The sequence below is a fragment of the Mustela lutreola genome, chromosome 3 (assembly GCF_030435805.1).
Source record: "Mustela lutreola isolate mMusLut2 chromosome 3, mMusLut2.pri, whole genome shotgun sequence".
Taxonomy (NCBI): domain Eukaryota; kingdom Metazoa; phylum Chordata; class Mammalia; order Carnivora; family Mustelidae; genus Mustela; species Mustela lutreola.
Window position 1 is genome coordinate 126120522 of NC_081292.1, and position 18988 is coordinate 126139509.

Below are 18988 nucleotides of genomic sequence, written 5' to 3' on the forward strand. Positions count from 1 at the left end.
TGGGGTGGACACCTGGTGGAAGGTCTGTTCACACGCATGCAGATGGGTGCTGGGAGCAAACCGCCCCCTCGTGAAAACTGGCTTGCTACTGAGAGAAATACCTTATGTCCTCTAATCCAAAGCCATCCTGCATGTTTTCCTTACCAGAATTTAAAGAACATACTCTGTTCCCATCCAAATGTGAAAAGTTTAATTTCAAAATAAAATGTGTCACAATAGCAAAGAAACAAAAGGGGAAAGATTCCTTATGTCTTCACCAGTTGACATATCTTACTTTTACTGGTTCTGAACATAGTACAAACCCTTCAAAAATGCTCTGAATGAAAAGATTAACATGATTTTTATTCTTGTGAATTGGAATCATTTAAGAAGAATGCCAAAGAAATATTTCCCTCACACTGTCCAGTCTAGACATGATAGTTTTAAAACTACTTATCTTTATCTCTCAAACATCTGTAAATTCTCTTTCCTTCTGCCATGAAAATATTCTTGTTCTAAACCAACACTGTTGACCTTATAGATGGGACAGATACATAATAAGTCCTTATGAATCTAAGGACCTTACAATTTTGCTACAATTATCTTTATCTGTTAGAGGGCATCAATTAATTCATTAAAAAGCAGACAAACAAACAAAATTTTGTGCCGGCTATGAACCAGGCATTTTGTCCAGTGGTTATGCAAATAAGCATTATACGAACTCCTTACCATCCAGCAGAATTGATAGCCCTTGTTAAAATGCAAATGTTATCTAAGTAAGTTAACACATCAAACCACTTAACCACAAATGGTTTGTCAAATTACTAGTCAGTCACCCGAGAGACACTGACCTGATGGAATAGAACTGATGTAGGTAAAGGCATGTGAGAAATAACAGGGATCAAGCCATCTGCATGTAGGATGGTGCCTACATGAAATTTTCAGACCATTTGGTAGATCATGTGGATTTGTCAAAGAGGTTAGGTAAACAAAAAAGTAAGTTCAGAATTTTAAAGACACAGTTGTTTCAGTATTCATGCAGACTCCCAAACACTTACAGGTTTAATACTTTCTTCCCGCTAAGGTAGATCTGGTAAGGAAGATTTTTTTTTTTTCCTTAATAAAGAGCACAATTGGGGCACCTGAGTGGTTCAGTGGGTTGAACCCTCTGCCTTCAGCTCAGCTCATGACCTCAGGGTCTTGGGATTGAACCCCACTTCGGGCTCTCTGCTCAGCAGGAAGCCTGCTTCCCCCTCTCTCTGCCTGCCTCTCTGCCTACTTGTGATCTCTCTCTCTGTCAAATAAATAAATAAAAATCTTAAAAAAAAAAGGAGCACAATTTTATAACCCTTTTCTTAGACAGAACATAAACAGCATAAACAGCATAACAGCATAAACAGAACAAAACAAAATGAAAAATGATATTTGTGTGACAGATTAAAGTAAAGGGAAGACTGCCTGTGGTTCCAAACATCTGGCCCAAGGGACTTCAACAGCCCCCTGTCCCACAAGTTTCCTTAAAGGATAGGTTCAAACTTCCATACACCTGCATTCTGTTTGTGGCACCTGAGTATCTTCAGGCACATTCATTAAGAAGTTTTTAATAGAAGTTGGGACATTCTTTATGGAGTAACTCAGTATTATTCCACTATGATTATCTATAATTCTATTTCACATTAAAAAAATAATAATAACAATGATTAGTGTTTGTGGAATGAGTTCAGCAAATTCATCTCTACTTTGAAAATGAAGACCTTGCCTCTTCCAGTGTCTCTGAATTTACTTTATTTTGAAACGATTAAATGATTTTAGAATATGATTTTATTTATTTTTTGTTTTGATCCACATTCTAAGCAATAAAATATTCAAATGAATACATTGAATAATATTTAGAAAAAGAAAAACCTTCTTTCTGAATTTATGATAGAAAAGAATCATCCATGTAAGTTTTACACTATTAGATAGCTTACTGGCACTGTATATATCTTTTTATATATATATATATATATATATATATATATATATGGGTGTGTGTGTGTACATATGTATGTTCAAGTTTAATGGAAACAATAAAATGTGTATTATATATATAATAAGACATTAGTTTGTAGCTTTATAATATAGGAAAGGGAAAATAGGTAACTTTGAAAAGAAAGATCATGCTATTTTCTATTCCAGAAGATGTTATTTTGCTGATGAAAAAAAAGTACTGACCATTGGGAAGTGGAGGGGTTTAGATATAGAAATTACATCATTTTAAAAGGAGAGCAGCTTTAATAGTAAAACAGTACTCAAAATTAATAAAATTAATATACAAAAGAGAATGTAACTTTTCTCCTTTTTTGCATTTTTCTTGACTTTCCATATTTGAACATACTACTCTTACAACTAGAGATTATTTTGAATAGAAGATGAGAGAATAATGTGTCATTGCAAGGAAAGTGGTCAAGCCTTTCCAGTTGGCTCTGGCAGTGCACTACTATGTCCAGGGGACCTGGAATGTGCCATCTCACTGTTCCATGTGATCGCCATGCCACAACAGATCCTTTAATATGCATATTTAGAAGCTAAGCACACTCAATTGAAAGTGCTTCCAGTGGTCTAGTGAGCTGCTAGCTAAATTGGAAAATATCAGTGGATTGTCTGTCCTTTACTTTGAAAACCTTAAATAAATTGGAGAAAGAGAAGCAGAAGTAGGACTCCAGAAAGAGTTGAGCAATATGACAGTGGTGAGTTTTACCTCCTGTCTCAGCAAAGTTTTTCCTGTCATTTTAGTTAGAATTTCTTCTCACATGCTTGACGCTTATTCTGGTAAAAACAACTTTGTTATCCAAGTATCCCCCATATCCTTTATTTATCGTGCCTTTGTTCAGGAATTTCGTTTCCAGGTCTTATTTCTTTTTGTTTAAGTTTTGTTTTAAATTTGTTTCTAAGAATTTATAATATTGACTTTATTGATTTTATGATAGGATGCCTTGAGATGCTTATTAGGTTATAATTATAAAACTATTGTTATCAAAATGAACGATTTTTAAGGATGATATAGGCTCTATTTGTAGAATTTTAAATGCTTATTATTTTTTTCGACTCCTGTTACCAAAAAGAGTTGAGTTTACTTTAAATAATGAACATCACTTAATTCCTAAAAATTACCTTGAATGTCGCCTATTTTTGTTTTGAAAGTTAAAATCATATGAATGAAATAGTTACGTGCAAGTTGTCTCTGATATTCTGAAGAGAGCTGAGGCTTTTGCTAAATTTTTCATCAATGTCATAAGTTCATGGGTGATTATTTTCTCAAACTGATAATAGCTGGAGAAAAAATCTGGAAAGAGAACCTCAGAAATTTTCTGACATTTGAGTTTGATATTTGGTTACAAATCAAGAATAGAGTAAGGAGGGATAAAAATGTCATCAATTTATTACTTTTTGAATATTTAAAAAGATATAAGAATGTTACTGACTGAATATTTTTTAGGATATATGAACATCATAAAAATAAACCCTGGACTTAAGATGGGGGTTAAGAGAAGAGTCATTGGTATATGGAGCAAGCAGTAGTGCCTCTTATATTAATAGAGAATATATCTTCCTTGAAGAAGGAAATGGATCTTCCTCTCCACCAGCCTCCTCTCCTCCATGTTAATTCTTAAAATGAGATTGGAGTCAGTTTGGTTCAGATGAGATGGTGTCTTATGTGGCTCAGACTATGACAACAAAATACCATAGACTGAGTGGTTTAAACAATGGAAATTTATTTCTCACAGTTTCTGAACCTGGGAAACCGAAGTGCCAAGTGCCAGCAAGGTAGGTTTCTTTCCAAAGTCTCCTCTGGTTTGTGGGGAGCCACCATCTCCCTGTGTGCTAACTTGTCCTCTTCTTTGTGGGAACAGAAAAGCAAGTAAGCTCTTTGGTGTTCTTCCTTATAAGGGCACTAATCCCCTTAGAAAGGCCCACTCTGATGATCTCATCTAGCCCTAATCCTAAGGCCCTCTCTTTCAATGCCATGACTCTGGAGTTTAGAGCTTCAATATATGAATTTGTGGGAGACATAAACATTGAATCTATAATAGACAGTGAGATAGTTATAAAAAAACAAAAATTTGTAAGTCTCAAATCTTATAGGAGCCAAGCAGGGCTATGTCCTAAGATGATGCCTGTGATGTTTAGTAAGTTCCTTTCTGTGTGATGAAGAGAGCACTGGCCTTAACATCTGTGCCAACTGAGTTTAAATTCTGTGGTATAATTTCCTAATTGTGTGGCTTTGAATGTTTAGTCTCTCTAAGGCTAAACATTCATGGGCAATAATTTTGACCTATTTGTTGTATAATGAAGTACAATAGAAGCAATGTACATTAATATGCTTAAAATAGTAAATACTCAATAAAATATTTCTAAAATACTTTTTAATGAACCCGACCCTACATGTTATTACACAAAAGAAATACACCATACAATTAAGAGACCATTAAGAAGATAACTGCAATTAACCACAGTTACCAGTCAATATACAAGCAAAGACATATCCTATCTTTTTTTTTTTTTTTTTAAAGATTTATTTATTTATTTGACAAAGAGGGATCACAAGTAGGCAGAGAGGCAGGCAGAGAGAGAGAGGAGGAAGCAGGCTCCCTGCTGAGCAGAGAGCCCGATGTGGGACTCGATCCCAGGACCCTGAGATCATGACCTGAGCCGAAGGCAGCGGCCTAACCCACTGAGCCACCCAGGCGCCCGACATATCCTATCTTTTGATATTTCCATTATTCCATTGAATTCTAAAGCTGCTACTACATTAATATATGACCAAAAACCTGGTCCAGGAAAAGAAACATCTGTAAAGATATCATTATACATTTAAGTCACGTGCTAAGTAGATTTACAACTGGTAAGAAGGAACTCATCCAAAGAAAATTGTTTGCAAATATGACCTGTAGGATTATGGCATGATCATCTAAAGAAAACCATTTTTCTTGAGATTTCTACTATTTCATGTTTTTCTTGTTTTTGTTGATGGTGGTTCATTTGAATTTCTTGACCCTCCTGAGTCAGATTCTTGGTATGTACCTCCCTTCTGGTGCAAATTTTCCTTACTATTCAATGAAGAGTTAGAAAAACATACTAAAATACCATGACACAGAATTATGTCCTCATTTTTAGCAAACCTATCATCTGAGCAGACATGAATCTGTGTGTTCATGTCTAGACCTTTGTTTGATAAAAAGATAATAGCTCCATCTCATAACATGTTTTGCCATATTTATCTTACACATTAAAGTGAATTCCCAGAAGAAACCTGCATGAGTGGCTATTGATGATTCATTTCCAGTCACTCCATTGACTAGAGTAACCAAGATAAGATTTTGGAAATGAGTACCACCTAGAAGGAAGGTGGGCTGTAAAAATAGTGTTGGTCAAGCTTGAGCAATTTTAGTTATATCTATGAACTTAACAAATACAACTTAAGAAATATTGACTGCCTTCAACTTTAAATGAACTTTCAGCCTCCAAGTGCACAGTGTGATTTCCTGTCTTCCATTTCTTTTCCTCGTGTTTACTGTATTTTTTTCTTTTTTAAAGAACAAAATATACTTTTTCTTCTCTGTGTCTCCAGGTCCTAAAACTGAGAAACACAAGTCAGTCTGTCACATGGACCAGACTAGTTTCTTCAGTAAAACAGGATGCAGACTCTAATAAACAGATATAGGTAAGGATGATAGACTGGTGGGTGGGGATGTTGGATAAACAGAGAAATGGGTATGTCAACTCCTATCTGAATTGTGAATGAAATCATCATATACCTGAGAATCTATGGAGAAACAAGCTAATTTGCCAACTGACAAAAGAAGTTCCAGGCTTTGGCAAAAGGTATAATGACATATAGGCAGTAGGACCTGTCCCATGATGTTTAACATCATGTCATAATGATATCACAAAACATAAAAAAAGCTTTTCAAAAGATCAGATACATCATTTTACATCGTGGGCTCCCAAAGAAGCTTACTAATTTGAATTAATGTAAGTGCTGTCAGAGAGTTACAAAGAGCAACGATAGTCTATTCGGATGGTCCTTAGCTGTGAATTCAATGGGACAGAGAGAAAGAATAAAAATTAATTGTGACAGAGACAGTTCTGGATTTAGCATTTGGGCAGTGGTCTACATTGCACTTGACTCAAATGAATTTAGTATATCAGGTGGTATCAACAGGCTTGTTGCCCAAATTCATGTCAAATGATTCTTTGAAGATCTCAAAAATACAAACAAGGAGTCAAGGTGATTATTTTTTCTCTCCACTGCGGTAATATTACTAACAAGCATATTAAAATCTGGTGTTATTCATTTGTTTCACTTTTTTTTAACCTTCTCTTATTGAGGAGGGTTTTGAAATGAATACATTCCTCATACAATTACAAGCATGATGAACCAGCAATTGTAGAGTTGAACTAATGTTTTCCGAACTGATCAACACAAATAACAAATAAAAATTTGAGGGCCACAACACTGCACAATTCCAAAGGAACACTACTTACATTGTATTCTCTATTGTAAATATGAAATATGCTTGTACTCTTTTGAACTAAAAAATAAAAGGAACAACCTACTGGCCTACATTCTCACAATGTATGCAAATAGTCTGTTGTGAAATCATGCTCTGCCAGAGATTTTTAAACATAGATTGATCACATACTTATCTTTAGGATGACTTCTCTAAAACAGGTTCCACTCAAGGTCATAATGTCGTTATGGGGGGAATGGAGTGAATGAAAATTATTCATGGAAGGGAAAACAAAAGATATTTTATAAACCATCTTATTAGCTAGCACTCTTAAATATTTAAATATTTAATCACTCTTATCCCAGGGTAGGGAAGTCTTTTTTTGTTGTTTTTTTTAATTCTATTTCTTACATAACTGGCCACTACACTTTCAATTAAATGTAATGTTCTAATACTCTTTTCTTTCTTTTCTCTTTTCTTCTTTCTCGTTATGAGTCATAGCAACCTGAGTCCTGTGACAAGACTGTCACCTCTGAGCTAACCTGAGTAAGAGGAGACTTTCAGAATATGGATATGAAGGCATAATGGGCCCTCAGCATGCTTTCACCAATGCCAGTACAAAGATTCCTTGGCAGGAGAAAGTCAAGGAGGGGAAGAAAAAAAAAAAAAAAAGAAAGAAACTACAGGTGTTTCACCTTTCAGATTTTTGTCATAGGGGACTCAGAAGCAGATCTAATGAAACCACCATATTCCCCATGGCCCTGGAGTGAGCCAGTAAAGTTGGGCTCAATATTTCTTGTTATCATTCCAATAATACTATCTTGGGAAGAGGATATTTCCAAGAAAGTATGTTCAATTCTGGAAATGCTAATGGGTTGGCAACTTTCCCCCAAGTCTTTCTAGCTGCAGGGAATGAATGAGGGCAGAGTGCAGCCAGTTACTGGGAGTACTTGCATTTCCTAACTCCTCCAAATTGCTTACCTACTAATCCCCAGTGCTTTGCTTTCCTGTGAAACGGGTCCCATTCCTGGGAATTTGAAATTGCTTTAATGGATAAAGTGGTGCCGGGGACATGCTATTACCTGTATTTGTGCATAAAACCCACATATATGCTTGCCCCAAATCAAACATTTGTTTTCCAACCAGAAAAGAGGAAGTAGATTCAGATTCAAGTTTCTTTAGGGACAAGATCATGCTGAGAGGCAAATGAATGGCCACTGTGGGGAATTTATTTCTCCTGCTGAAAAAGCAAAGGCTAATAATAATTGAGGTTGATTTGCAAAATGCACAGCTTTACAATAATCATATGATACCTAGTAATTTTGAAATTGAGGTAAAAAAAAAGGAAGCACTTCAGAAGCCGGAATTATGAAAATCAAGAAGTTGCTTAAAATATTTGAGAGTGTGCTTAGAGAATCAAATGCCATATGCTTTATTTGCTTCTGAAGAGAAATCGTGTTTTCTGTTGGAACAAATTGCACACAGGTGTTTGATACAGAGTTTATAAGCTATCAAGAGGAGCCAGAATGTTTGGGGTTGGGGTAGGAGGTGTTAATTTGGGAAAGGTGGTATGAAGGATGGATGGAGAGAACAGAACAAGTAGGGGGAAAAAAGAAGTAAGTTTCTTAGCCATATTTGCAAACTGGGTGGAGCTGTTAGAACTGGAATTTACCACCTGAGGGCAAACCCACATTAATTTATGTAGTCAAATTAGAATTCTGCTTTTTGCTACTTTGCTTTTGAGTTGCTGGTGTAAGAGAAATAAGAAAAATAATAAAATTAACATATATAGTTGCCTGTTCCATATCTATTTCTTCCTATCATGTGGGAACTATAATAAAGCTAGGTTAAATTTCCTTTTCAATTACAGGTCTCAGTAGAATTAAGGATTACCCATTTCACTGATGAGAAAACTGAGACCAGTTCTAGTTGACTACAGAATGTGCAGACTGTGTATGTATCACAGATTGAGCCTCATACTGACAGACCCACAAACATAAGATCATTGGTGCCTGATCCATAAGTATCAATGTAAAAATCCCTCTGGGAAAATAAAAAATATTGTTTTGGAAATGGAATCTATAATGAAATATCACCAGTGCAAATTGACACAGGCTCATAAAGTAGAGTAGAAAGTTTGACATTTCAGAGTCATGTCCAGGATATCAAAAAAACAAAAACAAAAACTTTGATTAGAGAGAATGAGGCCCACTCCACTTATTTTAAGACACTACATTGACTTTTCTTACTAATAAGTAAATTGTCATGGTTTGGTCCTGGAGACACTAAAACATTGGAAGTTATAAATTTAGCGGTATTCAATAATATACCTTACTTAAGTAGGTTGTTTAAAATCATCAGAGTGACCCTTGTCAAGAGAGAGTCTCATAACTTGTCTGTATGAAATAGTCTGGGTTTCCCTTTAATCTCCCGTCAGCCTATCTTTCTAGTAAGGAAGGTCTCAGAAACAAAAAGTATTCAGAACAAGAATGTTACCTTTTTAAAAATTCTGAAAATATATTTTACAAACACAATCGAAGCAGTTGAATATTATAGTCAAGGAATTATCTACAATAAACAAAAATTAACCATTGTAATTCCCATAATTTCTTTATTTATGTTAAATTTCTTTAATTCCAAAATAAACTTGTTTATTATCTCTGAGTGTAAATGTTTAAATATTCAGAGAAGGTCTGAATAAATACTAAATTATTGAATTAATTTTCATTGGCTTTATTTTGGAAACTAAGTACAAAAACTCAGGTTTTGTGTTTTATTAGAGATAAATTTATGAAAATTAAGCAACAAAAGATCCAGCTTTAGAAAATTCTTTCACAGTTCCTTTCTGAAATTAATCAGTAGGGCTTTTATTTTTTTTTTTAAAGATTTTATTTATTTATTTGACAGACAGAGATCACAAGTAGACAGAGAGGCAGGCAGAGAGAGAGAGGGAAGCAGGATCCCTGCTGAGCAGAGAGCCCGATGCGGGGCTCGATCCCAGGACCCATGACCTGAGCTGAAGGCAGCGGCTTAACCCACTGAACCACCCAGGCGCCCTCAATAGGACTTTTAAATCCTAAGACAGACAACACTTTTGCTAGCTGATAACTTTTACCGAAGTCAATGTCATAGAAGCCCAATGTAAAATATCTCTTCACAGTGCATTAAATAATAAAGTCATTGGTGGGTTTTGAAGGGAAGCCCTGATAATTGGTTTGAATAATCTGAAAATTCTGTTTGGTAAACTTAATTTGATTTACATCCTATCCATTTTTGACAGGATATTATAATCGTAAGAACCAGAAAAATTTGAAAGCATTAAGGGATATAATACACAACTTTAGACCTGGGTTGCTAGTGGTATTTAAATCTTAAACAAACCCAAAACTCTATAATATTTATTTTTTTGTTCTGATTGTAGCTACTCGAAAATATGTGTGGAGGTAGAGCAAGGGGGTTGAACTGTAGTGATCTGTTACTGGTAAATTCCCAAACTAGATGACTCAGTAGCATATAACCAGCCCAATCTGTACCAATTTTACAAACATAAGGGCTGCTGCTAATTACAGCATATATAGTCCAATAATAAGAAGAGATATTTTTAAACAATAATTTTAGTCTCTCCATTTAATTGTCTTTATTTTCTTCAAAAATTTTATTTATTCCATTGCAAATGGATAGAATTTCTTTCTCTTCTCACAGATTTGTAACTTTATTTACAAGAGTTTAAAACATAGTTAAAAACATAAGGGAAAATTGCTTAATCTGGGCAATTTGGCAATATTGTACAGTAACAAAATAAGCACTTAAATATGCAAAAATGTCTTTTCTCCCCCTTGTAACAGATCGCCTATTTGAGAATAATTAACATAAGGTCATAATGGATTACTACTTTGTTCATCATATTTTTTATTAAGGATTAGTTCTGAAGGAACTGGAGGTAAGGTGGGGAATTGGGAAGATTTTTCTTTTTTTAAAAATAATTTTCGGGACACCTGTGTGTCTCAGTCGGTTAAGCCGCTGTCTTCGGCTCATGTCATGATCCCAGGGTCCTGGAATTGAGTCCCACATAGGGCTCCTTGCTCAGTGGGGAGCCTGCTTCTCTCCCTGCCTCTGCCTGCTTGTGCTCTCTGTCTCTCTCTCTCTCTCTCTCTGACAGATAAATAAATAAATAAAATCTTAAAAAAATAATTCTCTCAGATAACCAATAATAGCTAGAAACTTTTTCATAAGAATTGGATTGCTAATTTTCATTATAATTATTACTAATGAAAGTCTTAAATATGTACTTTTGAGATACCTAATAACTCCTTTCAATTTTAATGTGTTCCTTGTGTGTTTTAATATTACTGAGTAGAATTATAACTTCTCTTTTGTTGACTGATTATTTCTGTTTTAGGAAAATAATTTAGTGATCTTCAAAGCCAAAGAATTTGACAATCTAGCTCAAGTTCATAAGATCTTTATTTGCTACTTAAAACTAAGTTCCAAACCTAAGGTATACCATTATAGATGTACTTCACAGAGGCAAACAGATTTCATGAAAAAAAAAATTTAAAAACTAAAAACACAGCATGAGAAATCAATTTTGGAGTTTTTTTCAACAGCTATGTTTTAGCAACAATAGATATGAGTGTATATTGAAGACATTAATTATTCAAAAAGAATTTTCAAACTGGTGTTAGGCCAGAATAGAAAACAGACCAATATGGGGCCATAGTTGGTTGATTCAATATAACAACACTGAGATGTGCTGGTGTTGACATAATGACATCACCACTTTCTTGGGACCAAACATTTGCAAGGTGGCAGACCTAGACTAATGTCATCAGAAAATACCTGATCCATAAAAACCAACTTTTTCAGTGTCTACAACTGCATTTCTGTCCATTCACGTCACTGGAGTAGAGGATCCATGTAAATGCAAGTGGCATTGCAATATTAAGTTTAGGGTGTTATAGGTAACTAGGACCAAATCTCCTGGTTGACAATGAAAGTTCTACTCAAGTATTAATTAAAACTGTCCTTCCCTCCTTCCTTCTTCTTTCCTTCCTTCCTTCTTCCTTCCTCCCTTCTTTCCTATGGACTCTGTTGTGCCAAAATTTAATGATATAAAATGGTAAGATGTGGAAAGAGTTGTATAAATTGAATAATTTTCCATTTCTGTGACTTCTTTTGGGTAGATATATTATAATTGTACAGATAGGGATGTAGAATTTAATTTTTAAAATACAAAATTTTTTAATACTTTTTAAAATGTACATGCAAAAATGAAAACATGAAACTTGAAAAATTGTTTTTTAGACCCTGTCAGAGCTATTGGGTCAGAGCACTTTGGGTGGTGTCAGGTCCACAACTAATACAAATCTGATTCAAGCATCCCCAACTGACAGTGTTTTATCCCTTCTAGATACCTGATTCTTTGATCTCTGCATTTGCATTTGTTCTAAATGCATCAAGACAGAAAACCTTGAAATCTAAAAGGAAGAATAAATTATATAACCAATTAATACTAATTGTTCTGTGTTTAGTATTTATCCATCCATTTTCAAGGAAATATTGCTATTATTCACACACCCTGAAAACACAGATGGGCAAGTCTTTGCTGCAACAACATCCATGTTCAGATGAATTTTATTTTATAAGGTAGGAAGCTAAACATTTTATGGGAAGGGCAATAATCTATTCACTGAAAGATGTAGACAGTTTTCTTTAGGAACTTGGTTTGTTCTGAGTTGGGTAAGTTATCAAAAAGCAGAAAAAAGTTGACAATCTACTTGCAGCCATAATTTAAAATTCATACCATTTCCTTCTCAATCATTACAAAAAACATCACTCTGTGCAAGGTTCTACAAGTAAAAGTTCTTTCATTTGGATGGCCTTAAGAGAGTCTTGCAATGCCAGATGGTTTGGTTAATTACAAAATTAAGCTTTATGCTATTGAGACATAATTTCAGTGAATAATATTTTCCAGACAGAGTTTAATAAGCAGTTTGTGGTTGAGTAGCCTTTTGCCCAAAAAAGGGAACCAGGTCTCTGTGACTACCTTCTACATTCAGAGAGCCTGAGTGTGGAGGATGTTAACTTGACTACCCTAGGAACTGAGTTCCAGTAACCTTATCAGAGCCTAACAGAGTGACCCCACCCTAGATGTTGTGAAAGAAGGACTGTTGAAATAGCACCTGGCATTTCACCCTGAACTCCTGTAACACTTGCTGATTCACTGACCACAGTCAGGGGAAAGTACACTGGATGTTCAGCTGGCCTTCCTGGGTGAGTCCTTCTGGTAAACATGGACTCATCTGAGAAATCACAGGTTTTTAACATTCACATACAGAAACTTTGAATTTTTTCCGTAGTGTGGTAAAGTGAATCAATTTTTCAAAAGTTGAAATTTACAAAGATTAAAACTAGAAATCTAAATCTTTGTAAAGTGAATACCCTTTACAATCATGCATACTTTCATTATTGTTGTTTATCTATTTCTTACTGAAAATTAGCATCTGGTATGATTATAAGGATTATCAACATCTGTTGTGATCAGAAGTTTGATTTCGGGTAAACAGATTTTCTCCAGATAATTTGGGAAAAAAGTCTTTGACTTTACTTGACTAACTTGAATGGGTTGAAGAAAAGAGATTTCATGCTGAAGACACCAGTCATGACTAGTTTTAAGAATTAGTATCTGATCTGAGTAGAACCACATAAGACTTATTTTAATCTTTAAGAAATTAGAAAGTTGGGGATATATGCAATGATCTATGTGATTTTATTTTTGTGGCTTTTTTATATGAATGTTTAGGAAAATAGTTGTAGACATACACATAAATACTAAATTTATGGTGGGACCAACCTATACACTAGTGTTGCTTGTTCTTCATGAAACAAACAAACAGAAATTGAGCTAATTTTTCCCACCAATAAATTGTTGACTCTTTTTACTAAGTGAAAACAATGTAGGAACATTCAGAAGTAACTAGATAATAAATTAGCTGTTACCTAGAAAAACATTCAAACAATTATCTCACCGTAAAATTCTCCTGTTTGATTCCCTTCATCATATCTTCAATAGCTTTTTGAAAATGTTAGTTACATGATGGTGTAATCATGTCTTTTTCACCCTTATTTCACTACAGGAAACTTTATCATAGTGTATAGCAAATATTTAATGGCAAGTTTAAAAATCAGTAAATGGCTAGATTCAAACTTCTTAGAATATGGTTATCAAAATTTGCTTTAATATTTTTTAAATTTTTTAAAGATTTTATTTATTTATCTAACAGAGAGAGAGATCACAAGTAAGCAGAGAGGCAGGCAGAGAGAGAGAGAGGAGGGGAAGCAGGCTCCCCACTGAGCAGAGAGCCCGAAGAGGGGCTCGATCCCAGGACCCTGGGATCATGACCCGAGTCGAAGGCAGAGGCTTAACCCACTGAGCCACCCAGGCGCCCCTGGTTATCAAAATTTAAATCAACCCAGTTCTAGCTACTTGTGTAAGTATTGTTTAGCTGATATAATTTACAGATTACAAATATGCTTATTTTTTATTAGTATGTTCAATTAGCCAGCATATAGTACATCATTAGAAAAATACACTATTCTTAATGGTGATAGCACAGACTATGGTCTAATAACCTAAGGGAAGAGTTGTGAAAAAGACAAAATTTATTAGAGAGTCATCACAAAAGTAAAGAAGCCACAATTTCTTTTTTTTTATTATTTTAATTAACCTATAATGTATTATTTGTTTCAGGGGTACAGGTCTGGGATTCATCAGTTGTACACAATTCACAGCATTCACCATAGCACATACCTTTCCCAGGGTCCATCCCTCAGCCACCCCATTCCTCCCAAACTCTCCCCTCCAGCAACCCTCAGTTTGTTTCCTGAGATTAAGAGTCTCTCGTGCTTTGTCTCCCTCTCTGGTTTCATCTTGTTTCATTTTTCCTTCCATTCCCCTGTGATCCTTTGTCTTGTTTCTCAAATTCCTCATAACAGTGAGATCATGTTACTTGTCTTTCTCCGATTGACTTATTTTGCTTAGCATATACCCTCTAGTTCTATCCATATCATTGCAAGATTTTTTTTAAAATTAGAAGCCACAATTTCTATTATTAGAATATTTTTATAAGTTAGTGGGGGAGTGAATGAGAAAAGTGAATCAGCATTTATTGGGTCCCCCTTTATATGTGTTATATATATTTCACCTAAATAAAATTGGTAAAAAATAAGGATACCAAGCATCAGAACAATTGTTAAATTATTCAGAACCGACAGAAGATACTAAGTCTTACCTTTTGTAGAGACGTTTTTTGTTGGTATGCTTAATGTTTTAAATCAACTATATTAATGTATAATATGCATAAAATAAAATTAGCATATGGAAAAAAAATGTGCACATGTGTAACCACTACAATTAATATAGGATATTTTCTTTGTGTCCCAAACTAGTCAATCCCTTTTTCCTAGTCAACTTCAAGAAACCACTGCTCTTCTTTATGCCACCATATTACTTTGCTTCATTTATATTTTTTCATCAGTGGTATCATACAGTATGTATTTTTTAGTGTTTAGCTAATTTCACTCAGCATAGTAATTTTGAGATCCATCCATGTTGCATTATATATCAGTAGTCACCCCTCTCTTATCCCTGAGTTCCAATTAATTCCATGGTCTTCCACCATATGAATTTACCAGCTTATTTATTCATTTATCTGCTTATAAAACTTTAGGCTGTAGTTTTTGAATATTATGAATAAAGTTTCTTTCTTTTTTCTTTTTTTGGGGGAAGGAATTTATTTATTTGAGAGACAGAGCACATGTACAACTGGGGGAGGGGCAGAGAGAGAAGGCTGAGCAGGGAGCCCAATATAGGGTTCCATTTCAGGATGCTGAGATCATGACCTGTGTTGGAATGGAGAGTCAGATGCTTAACCAGCTGAGCCACACAGGCACTCCTAAAGTTTCTTTGCATATTCATTTAGAAGTTGTGTGTGTGTGTGTGTGTGTGTGTGTGTGTACATATGTTTTCATTTATGTTAGCTAAATACCCAGAAGTGGGTAGGTCATATGAAAAGTGTTGTTTTAATTTTATAAGATTTTGGCAAACTATTCTCCAAAATAGATGAACTTCCCTCAGAAATGTATAAGATTTCTGGTTGCTCTAAATTTTCACTATGCTTGATTTTCAGGTTTCATTTTTTGTTGTATTTGCTTGTTTGTCTTTGGTATTCCTTTGGGTATGCAGAGATTTTTATTTTGTTCAGATTTGTAATTCTTTGGTGACTAACGATCTTGGTCATATTGCCATATGCTTACTGGCCATTTGTATTTCTTCTTTTGTGAAGTGTTATTTCTCATGCTTCATCCTTCTAAGCATTCTTTGTCTCTTTAACTCTGAGTATAAAATTTTGTCAGATACATATACATTGTGAAAATTTTTCTCTAGGCAATAATTTTTCTTTTTCTTTTCTTAGCAATGCTTTTTTTGGGGAAGAGCATATTTTATTTTCTCTAAGTTCAATTATCATTTTTATTTAATGATTAATGAATTTTTCCTATCAAATACATATTTGCTTGCCCTAAGGCTATGAAGAATTTTTTTTTCTTATGTTTTCTAGCAGAGTTTTATAATTTAATCTTTTCCATTTAGTTCTGTGATCTGTTTTGGATTAATTTTTCCACATGTGGTTAAACAAAAAAGTTAAGACGTACCTCTTTTTTTTTTTTTTTTTTCCACTCGGATATCCAGGTTTTCCAGCACATCTTTTGAAAAGAGTGTTTTCCCCATTGAATTACCTTGACACCATTGTCAGAAATCAATCAACCCTACAGATATTCTGTTAGATTGATGAATCTCCATTATCAACATCATGTTATCATGATTATCTTATCTTTTTAGAGAGATGTTAAATCAGGTTGTATCTGTCCCCCTAACATTGGTCATCTTTTCAAGGTTGGTTTGGCTATTCCATATCCTTTACCTTCAGAACCAGCTTTTCAAATTACACACACACACACACACACACACACACACAATGCCTGTTGAAATTTTTATTTGGTTTACATTAAGTTGATAGAACAATCTGGAGAACTGGCATCTTAACAATTATTCTTCCAAAGCATGGAACATTTAATTACTTAATAGCTTTGGGATACATTTTTTCACATATTTTGTTAAATTTATCCATTTTTTAAATTTTTTTGAGATTTTAATTAGTTTTAAATTTTATTTTTCTGATTATTCATTGCTAAATTATAGAAATGCATTGATTTTTTTTTGTATATTGACCTTACTTCCCATTATCTTAGAAATTATTAGTTCTAGTGGTAGTTTGTAGATTCCTAGGATATGTACAAGAATATCCTTTCTCCAAGGAAATACAGTATTATTTCTCCAGGCTCACTACGTAAGTATTTCATTTCTTTTTCTTGTATTAATATGCAAGGTAAGGCTTCCAGTATTTTAATTAATACAAGTAGTAAGATGAGTCATTTTTGCCTATTTCAGTCTTAAAGGAAAGCATATAGTCTCTATATTCTTAGTGTAAATAATATAAATGTCATTAAATTTATTGGCCTACCATATACATTATCTTAGTGAATGTTCCATGTGTACCTGGAAAGAATATGCATTTAGGTTTTTTTTTCTTTTTTTTAAGATTTATTTTATTTATTTTTTGAGAGATAGAGAAAAAGCATAAGTGTAGGGAAAGGAACAGAGAGACATTACCTCAAGCAGACTCCACCCTGAGTGTGAGTCTCCATCTCAGTGGCTTGATCTCAGGACCCTGAAATCATGAACAATAGAGTCCAATGCTCAACTGACTGAACCACTTAGGTGCCCCTCTGTATTTTGGTTTTGATGGTGGAAATGGCAGTGTCCTTTAAATGTTAATTAAGTCAAGTTGGTTTTTAATATTATTCACATGTTTATTTATACTGTTTTTTCTACTTAAACTAATAATTTCTTTTTATTTTATTTTATTTTTAAGTAATCTCTACACCCAACATGGAACTCAAACCCACAATCCTGAGATCAAGAATTGCACAATCTACTCACTAAGCCAGCCAAGAACCCATAAACTAGTAATTTTTGAGACAAAAGTATCAATATCTCCAAATAGAATTGTTTCAGTTTCTTCTTTCATTTATATCAGTTGTTGCACATTTATTGTGAAGCTCTGTTACCAGATGACTACACACATTTATCATTCTGATCAATCTTCTTGTCTCTGGTACTAGTCCTCATCCTGAAGTCTTACCTACATGATATTAATATAATCACTTCACCTTTCATGTAGTCAGAGGTTGAACAGTACATGTTTTTATTCTATTTCATTTAATGTACCTGTGTTTTATGATTAAAAACCATGTATTATAAATAGTATATGATTGGTTCTTCATTTGCTCTATCGTTATAATCTCTAATACAATGCTTGGATTAATGCAATTATTAATATGTTTACATTCAAAGCTTCTGTTACTATTTGTTTTCTAGTTGACTTATCTTTACTTTGTTTCTATTTTTTTCTTTTTCCCTTATTTTGAACTATTGAGCATTTTTTAATGATTTCATTTTATTTACCCTGTTGGCTTATAAGATTTACTTTTTGTTTTAGCTTGTTAATAATTGCTCTAGAGGTATAATACACATCTTAAACTTACCACAGTCTATGTACAATATTATAATACTCCATGTAGAATAGACTAATATTTTAGGGGTAAATATCTAGCCTTTCTTTGTTGTTTTCTTGTTTTATATATCTCACCTCTATATATTTTATAAACCCCAGATATATTGCATACTTTTGCTTTGAATATTTGATTAACTTTACTGCATTTTCTATTTTCAGAAATTTTCTTGTGGATTGATGCTACTGTGGCTTTGGTGCAATGTTTGACATATGACCAATCCATCAGGAGTGAAATGATGTTAAAATTCTTACTACTTTTTATTGCCTTTTGGATATATCAAAGTGATGTGCATAAGAGTAATATATTTAAATTTCCCAATATGATAGCAAAATTATTCATTTTCATTTTTTCTTATAGTTTTGTCCATTTTTGAAGTTTCATTTTGGGTATGTACTTGTTTAGAATTGCCTTTACTTCCTGCTGAATTTAATCTGATACTAATATAGCTATAACAGTTTTCTTATAGTTAATATTGAACAAATATATCATTTCCTATATCTTTACCTTTAGTATTTTTGTGTTTTTACTTTAACATAAACTGTTTAAAACCTTAAAAAAAAAAAACTACCTGATAAACCTTCTTTTAAAATTGATGTAGTTACAAATTACTTAGATTTATATTTTGTTTAGAACTGTCTACAATTTTAAATGTTACTACTTTTATTGGTTTTCTTTTTTTTTTTTTAAGATTTTATTTATTTATTTGACAGAGAGAGATCACAAGCAGGCAGAGAGGCAGGCAGAGAGAGAGAGGAGGAAGCAGGTACCCTGCTGAGCAGAGAGCCCGATGCGGGGCTTGATCCCAGGACCCTGAGATCATG

At 33.8% G+C, this 18988-nt stretch overlaps 1 long non-coding RNA gene across 1 annotated transcript; it reads left to right on the forward strand.

Moving 5' to 3' along the window:
- The first annotated feature begins 2526 nt into the window (after positions 1–2526).
- On the forward strand, positions 2527–10413 carry LOC131828102 (uncharacterized). The gene is made up of 4 exons (XR_009352233.1): positions 2527–2708; positions 3747–3786; positions 5591–5683; positions 10319–10413. It is a non-coding gene; the product is annotated as an uncharacterized LOC131828102 (long non-coding RNA).
- Positions 10414–18988: the final 8575 nt, after the last annotated feature.